This window comes from Phaenicophaeus curvirostris, chromosome 2 (assembly GCF_032191515.1).
Source record: "Phaenicophaeus curvirostris isolate KB17595 chromosome 2, BPBGC_Pcur_1.0, whole genome shotgun sequence".
Classification (NCBI taxonomy): Eukaryota; Metazoa; Chordata; class Aves; order Cuculiformes; family Cuculidae; genus Phaenicophaeus; species Phaenicophaeus curvirostris.
The window spans coordinates 36550590-36562954 of record NC_091393.1 but is presented as its reverse complement, the minus strand read 5'-3'; the positions used below and the strand labels follow the sequence as shown (position 1 = coordinate 36562954).

The 12365-nt window shown below is 38.5% G+C and overlaps 1 protein-coding gene across 2 annotated transcripts in view; it reads left to right on the top strand.

Moving 5' to 3' along the window:
* The window catches only part of CDK19 (cyclin dependent kinase 19), a 125191-nt gene that overhangs the window by 60699 nt on the left and 52127 nt on the right, over window positions 1–12365 (top strand). The window lies entirely within an intron of this gene.

Sequence of the window (12365 nt, the reverse complement as noted above, 5' to 3'; positions counted from 1 at the left end):
TTAACTTGACTGCAGATTATGAGGGCAGCCAGTTGCCTTGTCTTAGTTACCCTTTTCCCTGCTAATGTTTTCCACCACTCCTCATACTTCAGTGGAGTGCTACCAAGGGTTACAAAAAGAATACATAGCGATTGCTGGCACTTGCATTCTAACTAGAATTTTTGACATGAGACAAGCAACATGATGGTTGATATACCAAATCTGTTTGAATAGTTATGCTATTGTAACATCAGTAGTAGGTATGGTAGGAAATGTACTGTACTATGTGTATAAAGCCACTGCTACTATTTGGTTATTTTTCATAGCTGCCTCAGTATGTCAAAATAGGGATGCATGTTCAAAGACTTACTAATTAAGTTTGTGAAACACGGATTCTTCTTGAGCCTTTCATAGTAAATAGGGGCTTGGATTAATTTTTGGATGTAAAACAAATAGTTTATTCATACCTTCTAAGAAAACAAAGACCTGGAACAGAAGTCACAGACATCTTCTGAAATAAGATGTATTTAGTTTCTGTCATAATACCTAAAAACAGTGTCCAGATGTGGGGGGTTCAGGTTTTGGTACAGATAATTTTTTTTACCTTGTTCCTTGGTAGTTGTTTTCCATTTTTCCATTAATTTAAAGATGTTATTATATGGGGTGGGGATGCCTTTGGAATAGCAGCCATGAACGAAAACAAGAAGTAGACCCCTGATTTTCAGGCTGCAGTTATTACTTTCCTAAGGAGACAGCTGTTGCTTTGGCGGAATGCTGACATGTAATTAGATACAGCTTGAGAAGGAACACCTGAAAAGCCTCTATTCATGGAACTATAAAATATATATACACTGAAATGCCATACATGAACTTGATATCTTGATAGGAAATACAAGATGGTATCTAGGATAATACTAACAAATACTTTTTTTTTTTTTGTTTTTCTTGCCGGTGTTGCTATTTCCAGTCTGCAGCACCATTTTTTTTGCATGACTAGTGCTGCCACCTCACAGGTTTTATCTGTTGTTGATGAGTTACAGTAAAGCTGGTGCCTGTCTCCATCTTTTCTGTTGGAACTTTGGGAGATGATGGTTGGTGTTACAAAAAAGACAACTATTTTTCATGACTCTGTAATGGTAGTACTTGACTGATGTCAGCATAATTGAGAAGAGAGAAGAACAGACATTTGTGAAGTCTTAATGTGTTCTTGGTATGCAAATAAACTTAAGCTAATGATTTCTGGAATGCCTTAGTAAGAGAAAGGAAACCGTTTTAAAATTTGCTTCGGTGCACTGGTGGTTAAAAGGTGCATTCAGAATCTTTTGCCTTTCTAAAAATTATTGTGGATTTCTGAAGAATTGAGATATTTAAAATAGTCTTTTCCAACCTGAAGGATTATCTGACTCTGTTATTTTGTGTCTTGAACACAGTAAGAAAAAAACCTGATGTTATTCTGGATTTATCCTGTCTGCTCTTGAAATCAGGAGTTGATGTAATTGTTTAGTAACCGATTTCAATTCTCAGTTAACAAAAGTTTTTATGTATCTTTTATTTTTATTCATCTCCTCAGACTTGTAATCTTTGCATCTGAGAACAATACCTTGGGAACAATTTCACTGGGATCAGTTTCTTGCATAATATGTAAATACCAGCTCTTCAGTGTTCGTCTTAAGATGGGAAGCAGTTTGTCTGCTGTCTCTCTCTTATCTGTTTTAATTTATATCTACTGGAAAAATAATTTTCTATTTTATGTAAACGAAATTTTGCATCAAGACACCTTGTACTTTGCTGGTTTAATATAACTGTTATTACTATTTTTAGCATGCATTTGGATGTAGACCAAAGATGGTGACATCCATAAAAGTCATATTATGCTTATTTAATTGGGTTTTTTTGGTTTTGTTTTTAAATTAGATTCTTCAAGAGTATTTATCATAATATTAGTCACGTTCTCCTCAATCATGGAAATTACCTTTAGAATTTATTTAACAAATGTTGCAATGAAATAAAAGAAATATGAGGGTTTAGTTATTTGTGAGAGTACTTGCTTGGAGGTATTTGAACAACATTGTTTAAATCTTAATTAAGTACTGTCTAAAATCAAAGTTTTTAAAGAAGCTAGAATACCAGATGCGCTTAAAAAGCCCCTGTTTCTCAGTGGATCAGTATTTTTTTAGGTAACTTAGAATTGTTCCTCAGGTTTCTAAGATCAGCAGTACCCAGCAGAAGCTACTGGGGTAGAGTGTGAAATTGCACACTTGAAATGCGTGGCCTATCCTTGGGCTGAGCGGATGGGTAGTTCCTGCCACAAGGAGACAGTCTCGTTCCCCTCTTAGCTGTCGCTAGGCATTGCTGTCCATTTTAATGGCCTGGCAGGTGACATGCACCTCACTCATGGTGATCTCGTTCAGGGAGTTAAACTTGCAGAAAGTGCTCTTTCTTCTCCTGTGGAACTTGTTTTTTTGCAGGATTAGCGCCCTGAGGGATCAAAAAATGTGTAGACATGGTACTTCTGTAGTCTAGTAGGCACGATAGTGTTGGGCTGATGGTTGGGCTGCATGGTCTTGGATGTGTTTTCTAACTTTAATGATTCTGTGATCTCACTGGGTGCCTGCATGCCTGTGGCAGCTGGTGGAGAAGCAACGTAAAGCTGGAAATGGTGGCAGAAAACTGAACAGTTTATTCTGGCATCTTTCACCATTAGAACAGATTATTTTATTGTTAAAATACACCTCTTTAATTCTTAGATGAAAGTGGAAGTAGTTCTAAAAGATGGAATTAAATTGTAATTCTAAATCATTATAATCTGTCTACCTTTAATCTCCTCTGTTCCAAGAGTTATGTCAGCTTAAACTCTTCCAATACATATCCAAATTTAGGAAAGTGCCCTAACTGAGGCAAAGTAGAAAAACAAATACACTCGTGCTTGTACTTCTAGAAATATGAAAATAATTTACTTCAGTGTATCTTCTAATGTGTTGTAATATTTGTGTTATTTTGTTTCTGGTTTTAAAGTAGCTTAAAGGTACTGAGTGGCTTTCTAGGTAAATTTTTTTTGCTAAGCTGTGAATTTCAGTCAGTTAAAAAATATTCAGCAGTAACTTTCTTTACTGCAAGATTAAAACCAGTGCAGAATATGGATAGGAGCATTAGAATTATGATTTCTTTGAATAGCCTTGAGTCAGTTTATACACCTTGAAGTTTATGTAAATCTATAAAAATCCATACATTTGTTCTCTTGTCAAGCCATTTGGAGTGGCATGTTGTTGAGTAATTATTTTACCTTTTCAACATAACAGCAGTTCTGAAAGCCTCACGTGAGAGGAGGGAGGCTTTCATGACTCTGCTAGGTGCTGGGCATTTCATATTAAAGAAAGAACCTGTTGGTTCTAAGCTTTTGTTTTTTCAAGTGCTCTGTATACGCTGTGGGCTGTCCACTTGAAGGTGATACAAAACTGTGCTCTATACCTTGAGTCAATAGTGATTCCGAAGATGTAGCATGTGGAGTATGGTATTTCAGGGTATTATCTTTGTTCCATCCTCTCACAAAGGTGAATTATTTAGATTCTCCAGGAATGTTCAGCGAAGTCCTTTGCAGAGATGTCTGAAAACGGAGATCTTCCATAAACTGTTCACATGACGTGTACATGTTAGTAACAGAAAGGATTTTGGCACTTTTTCTTGTGCTAATAACCCTTCTGTAGTTGATGTTAGTTGCTTAACGACAAAAAAAAGCAGAGACCATTTCCTTTAGAACTTGATAAAAGCAATTTCTATTTGTAAAGGGATGTATTTTCCTGGAGGGAGGTATTATCTGTGAGATGTTTTTAAGTGCACAGAAACCACATTGAGGGAATTCATTTAAGATTCCACTTAATGTCCTTGAGCATTTCTTTAGTATTCTGCTTAGCATTAGTAAAACTCCTGGTTGAAAAATGAATTTTGGATATCAAACTTGCCGGAAAAATGAAGACAACCACCTCCCCACCCCCCTGATTGTGTTTAATGGTTGCTTTCAGCATTCTGAAATTGGAAGCCTCCTCATTGCAATAGCTGTATAAACTAACTTCTTAAAATGAGCCGAGTTCCTAAAATGTTTTTATTATGATTTTAAATACTTGTTGACTATGAATTTCTCAGTTTCACTGGTATTACCTCTCCACAGCTTTTGAATGTTTAAAGTGACTGCGTGTGTTGGTTTACAAATTAAGAAGACTAGTATATAGCTGAAGTCTCATAGAGAGAAGAGCAGGGATACAGGGGAAAAGGCACAACATTAGGTACATCATTGGTCTCACAATTTTGATTTACGTACAGAGGGTAGAGGTAATGTGTTCTGATGTCGCAAGAGATGCCCATGAGACTTAACATGGCAGAGGTTTCAACCAAATTACTCTTCACTTTTATAACTGATGTGTGTTTTTCTGTGTAGAAAAAGGTATACGTATCTAAAGTATGTGTGACAGAGGGTAGATTCTAGATTAGGTGGTTCCCTGGGCAGGTTTGGATGTATAACTTAGAGAATCACAGAATCACTAGGTTGGAAAAGACCCCCAGGATCACTGAATCCAACCATCCCTATCAACCACTAAACCATGCCCCTCAGCACCTCATCCACCTGTCTTTTAAACACCTCCTGGGATGGTGACTCAACCACCTCCCTGGGCAGCCTCTGCCAGTGCCCAATGACACTTTCTGTGGAAAATTTTTTTTCTGATGTCCAGCTTGAACCTCCCCTGGCAGAGTTTGAGGCCATTCCCTCTTGTCCTGTCCCCTGTCACCTGGGAGAAGAGGCCAGCTCCTTTCTCTCTACAGCCTCCTTTCAGGTAGTTGTAGAGAGCAATGAGGTCTCCCCTCAGCCTCCTCTTCTCCAGGCTAAACAACCCCAGCTCTCTCAGCCATTCCTCATAAGGCCTATTCTCCAGCCCCTTCACCAGCTTTGTTGCTCTTCTCTGGACTCGCTCCAGAGCCTCAACATCCTTCATGTGGTGAGGGGCCCAGAACTGAACACAGGATTTGAGATGCGGTCTCACCAGTGCCGAGTACAGAGGGAGAATAACCTCCCTGGACCTGCTGTCACGCCGTTTCTGATCCAAGCCAAGATGCCATTGGCCTTCTTGGTCACCTGGGCCACTGCTGGCTCATGTTCAGTCGCTGTCAACCAACACCCCCAGGTCTTTCTCCTCCAGGCAGCTTTCTAGACAGACTTCTCCTAGTCTGTAGCACTGCACAGGGTTGTTGTGCCCCAAGTGCAGGACCCAGCATTTGGCCTTGTTAAACCTCATGCTATTGGACTCTGCCCAGCGGTCCAGCCTGTTCAGATCCCTTTGGAGCCTCCCTACTCTCCAGCAGATCGACGCTTCCACCCAGCTTAGTGCCATCTGCAAACTTGCTAAGGGTGCACTCGATGCCTTCATCCAGGTCATTGATAAAGACATTGAACAGGGCTGGACCCAGCACTGAGCCCTGGGGAACCCCACTTGTCACTGGCCTCCAGCTGGATTTCACACCATTTCCCACCACTCTCTGGGCCCGGCCATCCAACCAGTTTTCCACCCAGGAGAGTGTGCGCCTCTCCAGGCCAGAGGCTGATGGTTTCCTAAGCAGAACGCAGTAAGTTAAAATGAGCACCTGAAATTTCTCAACATAAGAAATCTAAGTTTTACTGGTTTGAGTTGTGTTTTTTGAAGAATCTAATTACAGCTGTTTGAAATAATGGTTTTGCCAGTGGCAGAAAGCAGAGTGAGTCTGTTCCTCGGATCCTCCAGTTTACAGTTTACAATGTCAGTATAAATACACCTTCTTTGACATTTAAAGCAAATATGAACAGTGATTCCAAGGAAAGCGTACTTTTCCTACTTCTGCTGTGAAAGAGAAGGGCTGGTAATGTGGCAGGTTTCTGCAACTGAATGAATATATCATGAAGCAAATTTTGGATGTAGGGTCCTTCCATACACTGCAGGACAGCTTTTAGAGTGGCATTCAGTGAAGAAAGGTGGCTGTAGTGAACATCTAAGGATTGTTTTTGTCACAAGACAGAGAATGTTTCAGAGTTTTGAAGCTGATAGGTACATCAGCGGAGCAGAGATGGTGATTGAGTTTGTGGCTTATGTTACTAGGAGATAGTGGATAGAAGTGGAAAATAAGGAAGGAAAACAAGTAAAAGGAATCTCAGAGGGAAACTGAAGCAAAGATGGATTATTTTTTCTTCAGAAAACACAGCTAATGGAAAGAGCAAGAGCAGCCAACAGGTCTTCCTTCAGCTCTCTTTCAGCCGTCTCTTGTACACACCCTGCAACACTGTGCATCAGTTTTCCTCACTGGTAGCCAATGTTTGCTTTTCTCAGGGTTTTTGTGATCTCCCAGTTCATCATTCCATTCAGACCCAAATCTTACTTGAGCTGGCCTTTCTTTGACACTTCAGCTGCTAAGTAGGTTTGGCTGGTGATGCTTCCATGCTCATGTGTGGTTTTTGAAGTGTTACCCTTTCTCTCCAAATCAACCTTCTCACTCCAGTTTCACTAAGGCAGGGAGGGAGGAGGAATCTGACTATAGCAAAGACATTGCCACTGGTTTTCCATCTCCAGCTTTTTTATTACCATCCCCATGTCTCTTAAAGCAGGACAAGATTGCATATAGTCTCCGTAGTTTGCTTCACTATGTTGACTGTATTAGCAGAAGCTATTTTCATTGCATGCTCAAGCTAATCAGTTTTGTTTCTTCGTGGAGTGGATTATGGAGTGTGCATGTACTTCTGCCACCTGCAGAATTTATGGATTGCCAACCTTGTCATTTTTGGTGGAAGGTGAGAGCAGACAGCTGAGTTTTCATATAATTTTGACACTGCATATCTGTTTGTATGGTAAATGTGTATAGACAGCCTTTAGGATAATCATAGAATCATAGAATCACCAGGTTGGAAGAGACGCACCAGATCATTGAGTCCAACAGTTCCTATCAAACATCATATAATCAGACATGTGAGATCCCAGATTCAGCTTAACAGATCCCCCAAGTGTCTAGCTGCCTCAGTAACCGTAAAACCCGGTATCTTTCCAAAGTTAAATCTTTAGCAGAGCAAAGGATGCCTGTGTGGTGACTGATTACTCTGGCCATAATTACGCTCAAGGCAAGCTGTCTTCTCTGGTCCTCCAGCTCTGCATCTCTTGTGGAGTGTGTGATGAACAGTGCAGTAGTTAAAACCTCTCATGGTCTGGAAACCATAGCCACCTGAAGTCTGTGGGTTTTCTCCTGTCAGCAGTGAAGCAGAAAGGGAAGCCCAAACCGAGAGGACTAGACAGATGACTTTCTATGGGAATCAGCAACTTCTGTATCCCACAAAGGCAAAGCCTATTTAGAAATGGTTGAACTAATTAGTGTTTCATCTTCTAACTCTGATAATTTGTGATTGGAAAACAATTATCTATTTATTAATTTCTTCAGAATGAGTATTTTAAATGATCCATCGCAATGTTTGTATAGAATACTAACATTTTAGTAAGTTTTCAGTAATTCGATAATATTAAATTTAATAAAGATCCAACAGTTTTTAATTGACTGGTTGACTTTTAATTCAGGGATTAGTTAACAAAATAGTTGTTTTCTCGTAGTAATCCTCCTTTGGCCGATATGTAAAACTGCAGTCTCTTACCATGGACCTATACCTGGACTCTGCTCTAGATCTTTGCTGCCCTGTTACACAACTGACTTAACCTGTCTTTGCCTCCATTTCCCAACCTGTCAGCTATTTATAGGTTTAAGTTGTGGTTTATAGCATTGCATGCTATGCAGTCTTTGAGTGAAAGCATATGTGTGGTTTATGTAGTTAATTATTTTGTTGTTGTTGTTTGATGCTCTTCTTCAAATGATCTCGAAGTATTAGCAAAGATAAAGATTTAAAATAAATACTGTATGGTTTGAAGGCACCAGAAAATTTCATCACATTTTAAGTGGATACTCTGCTTTCATGTCAAAACCTTTGAGAAATGAGAAAAATCTCTTAGTGCTTATTATTACTAGTTTATAGTATTGAACTACTCCCTTCTGTTTCTCCCTGTGCCCTTCCAGGAAGATTTTTTTTCTAGGCCAATAAATAGTTAAGAAAATTGCCTAAAAAGTAGCAGAACTGAGGTAGGTTTTAAATGTCCCACTTGCATTTTGCTAAGCAAACAGAGTTGTGGGTTTGAAAGATAAAATGTAAAATGACAAGTGCAGGAAAATTCCCCCTCGCCAGCAATTCTAAAGAAGGATTTTTATGTGCTGATATCAAAAGTAAATTTAGATGTAGGTTCATATGTACTCTTTTGACAAGCAGCTGCTGCACAGGAATGCAGAACTGTTGCATCTTGCCTTCTGCCAGGAATTTTGCACTGACTTGAAAAACTTCTTGGCCCTATTCATCCATTCAGGCATGCACGCACCTCCTGTACATAAATAACAAGTCAACCTCTCTGCCAGTTTCTTTAAACTTCTTAAAACCACTGTAATTGTCATCCTCACCGTTCTATGTTGTCGTGTGTGTGAGAGTGTGCGTGCACACGCCTGTGAGAAGTCTGCACAAATGGGGATGGACATCTGCTCCCAGCTCATGGTTTTCTCTAGCTATGTATGGGTTTGGGCTTCTTAATCCTTTATTGTTCCATCTGCATGATCTCTTTGGGGTGAAAGGGACTTTCCACAGTGTCAAAGAACCTTATGAATGATCATACTCAGCTTGCAGATTTCCCAGAAGAAAGGGAATACAAGATAAACCTATATATTGAGAGAAGTTAGTCTTCATGATGACTTTAGAAAGTGATTCGAATTTATTAGCCAATAAGTTAATGCATTTTCCCTCTTTTATATCTGGTTAGAGAGAGGATACTTCTTTTATTTACCTCTGTAACAACAGTATGTGAGTGCTTATGAACATATCTATATGGATATATACTTCTAGATAGATATAAGAACCAGAAATTTTATGGACTGAATAGTGAACTGAGTTTTATCAGCATATGCTTTTCTCTTTCTTCTTTTTCTGTTAAATATTAGGTATATATTGAGGGGGCACATAATAAAAACTGGTGCATTTCTCATTACTTAAAACGTTGGTTTTCTTCTCTAGTCGTGAAAAATAATCTCCACGTGGTTTAGAAAGGTGCATGAAAATGTGCACAGAGTATTACCTCAGTTGAGTATATAGAAACAGCAGTTTTTCCAAGTGACTAATGCATACTTTCTGGTTTGTGGCAAGAGTATTAAGGAGATGTGTGTAGATTAATTTTTACTAATAAAAATAATTACAGTTGAAGAAAAATGTTTTACCTCAGGTTCTGAAACAAGCTTATGCCCATAAACCCCTGACTGGATATAAATTCAGATGAGTCAGAAGAAACAAAGGGATGGATTTAGTGTTCTCTTGGCTGTGTTTTGCTGCTAAAGTCAACAGATGACATACGGCTCCCGTGAGCTTCATATCTCTTCCTGAGGTGGAAAAAGGGCAAGAAGGAAACAGAAATATTAAAGTAATTTTTTTCTGAACAGGAAAAAAACCCAGAAGTAAAACTTCATCTTTTCTGATAGACCCAATGCAGATAGCATACACTGTGTGAATGTTTCTATTGAATACATGACATATTTGACTTACTGGTGCAGGTCACTGACAAGCTTACTGGAGTAAGCAAACTGGACTTTGCCTTCTAAATGAGAAAGGCAAAGTTGAAAAGTTGTTTTTAGAAGCTTTTCTTTTGTAAAAGACCTCACACTTTTTTTTTTTTCTGTTGGAAAAAGTGCCATTGGGATAATGGGATTGTCTACAAGTGCATCTATCAGATTATTTCTGTTTGGACTGATTGCCTCTTCTGAATAAGGCTCTGTAGGCTGGTACCGTGTTGTTGACATATTCCTATTTATAGTAATAGAAATTGATGAAGCTTAAAAGAAATACCTTAAAATCAATGGAGACAACTTATGTAATGACATATAATATTCAAGAAAAAAATGAAACCACTTCATGTTCTTAACATGGCTTGCCATCTTGTGCTTTCTCTTCATTTGCAGGCATGCTGTACTTATGACTGCTCCACTAAGATGTCGCAATAACATTGCAAATTGTTGTGCACCTATATTAAGCATCTTGGATCAGTGATCCAGGAAGCTGCCTTGACTGACAAAGGATGTTGGTTGATACCTCAGGTTTAAGTGTGCCTTGTCTAAGAAACTGTCTGTGCTGCGAAAAATGACTGAGCAGCTTATGTTTCACTGACAGCTTATCTCAGGGCCTCTTTGCCATCTCCAGCCTCCATCCTTACTGCTGTTTGGCTAATGTTTCGGAAATCATCAGCCTTACTCTAGGTTTAAGACCAAATGCCACAGTTATGTCAGTTAAAGAAAATGAAGGAAATACTTTATACAGTCGGCAGAGTGGCCATCTGTCTAAAGTGGTCTTCTCAGAACTTGGGCATCAGGTCTTCAAATTCATTTTTAGGGAGGGTTATGGTAGTCTTATACTTGGATTTTTTCTTTTTTTTTTTGATTTCACATTAAAAACAGCTTGGAATTACATTTTCAAGACAATAAACATAGGAACAAACCTTCAGTGAATCTAGGCTACTGGTAAAAGTGCTTTTAACAGTCTTTCACCTATTAATAGTGAAGCAGCAATGATTTCCAGTCAAGAAAGGCTGGTCATAGTGCAAATAGTCAGTTTTGAATGCGTAGGGTTCTCTGTATGCCAAACCTGTGTACTCGCAGGATTTTTTTTTTTTTAACTGTTCTTTTTCTTCTCTGCTATTTTCTTCCCCACTGGAAAATAAAGCCAATGTGAATACGAGACAGGCCTTTTGACAAATCTCATTCTGCTTTGTTCAGCGCCTCAGTGGCGGTAAAGCACAACTATTTGTTACCTTCTGATTTCTTTTCAGGGGCTTGTAGAAGCATTTCCCCAGAAGTTTAGTAACCTTCCTGTGCTACTTTGTAAAGTAGTAAAAAACAGTGTAGAATTTTTTTTTTATTTCTATTCAAGTGAGCCTTTGGCACCTGAAAACGATTTTATATTGGGATTATGATTTTGCATTATCAGACTACCTCTCCCTCCTACCCCCAAGCTAGACCCCTCTGTGATGCTTTGGTTCCTGCTGGTATGATAATCTTTGAATATAATTGTTGGTTTTGTCTCAGTTTACTTTATTTCTATTTAACAACTTCAGTTTTGTTTCTTTTGTTGAAGGGTTTTACCTTAAAAATCAAATAATAAAGATGAAGTAAGGTGGTACTAATGCTTGCTTATTCTGCTAGCTTAATTGTTGAGCCCAAATCCCCAAACTTAGCATGATAATATTCTATAGAGGTGATGTTCTCAAATGTAACTGATTTCTAAGAAAATAATTCTGTAGACAATATTTTGCATCCCTGAAATCCCTTATGGAATGGGAGATTTCAGCTCCTCAAGCCATTTTGTCTTACACTGTAATTGTTGGCAAGGAGTGGATTTTTCTCAAATCTGTCTTCTGTTCTACCTTTTTCTTTAATACATGGAATGTACTTGTATGTTTTTACTTTGATTTGCCTTTCATATAGTTGGTTTTGATGTAATAGTTGTGGATGATGGTTGTTAGAATTATGAATTAAGTGCAAACTCCAGTATGTTATGTTTTAATGAGCTGATATTAACTTCTAATGCTATAAAATTTTTTTGATGGCTGTTGAACTGTGGCTATGATTATCTGTTTACAGCTCAGCTGGAGTTAAATCTCTTAAATAGGATGTTAGGTTTTGCTTCTTGAAATACAGGATTTGAATTCCAATTGCAGCCCTAAAACTGACTGCTTAGTGAGTAAATATTAATTTGAACTCCTGATAGTTAAAACCAAGAGAACTTCAGACCCATTTGGTTTCTGGTTATCTGGGCAGTATAATAATTTTGCAGTATAGTCTTCCTAATTTTACTGTCAGCAAATACATGTGCTGTGGCTGCCTGACTGCTGCTCTCTGCTAGGATGCAGGATTTACTTGGAAGCTTATTTCTCTATACGTGTCATCTTGCACTGATGGGGAGCTGCTGTGCTTCTTTGGTGCCAGCTTCTGTAGCTGGATGGGAAGGACTGCAGTTGTAATGAACCTTTTAGGGGACCTAAAAGTCATCTTTTCTATGTAACATAAAAATACTTGAGTGTATATTGCAAGTGCTGTTAGGTTAAAACAAAAAAAATGTTAAACAAATTGAGCTGTTGTCTAGTTTATCTTATTTTCAAGCTGTTTCTCCTCCTGCAATGTGGAAGTTTTGATGTTTATTTTATCCCTGTCTGTAGGGATATATATCCCTTCTATAATCAGTAGGATACTGAAGTTCTGATCCCCACAGTTCTGTTCACTTACAACTTTACCTTTTGCTTCATTAGAAAAATACT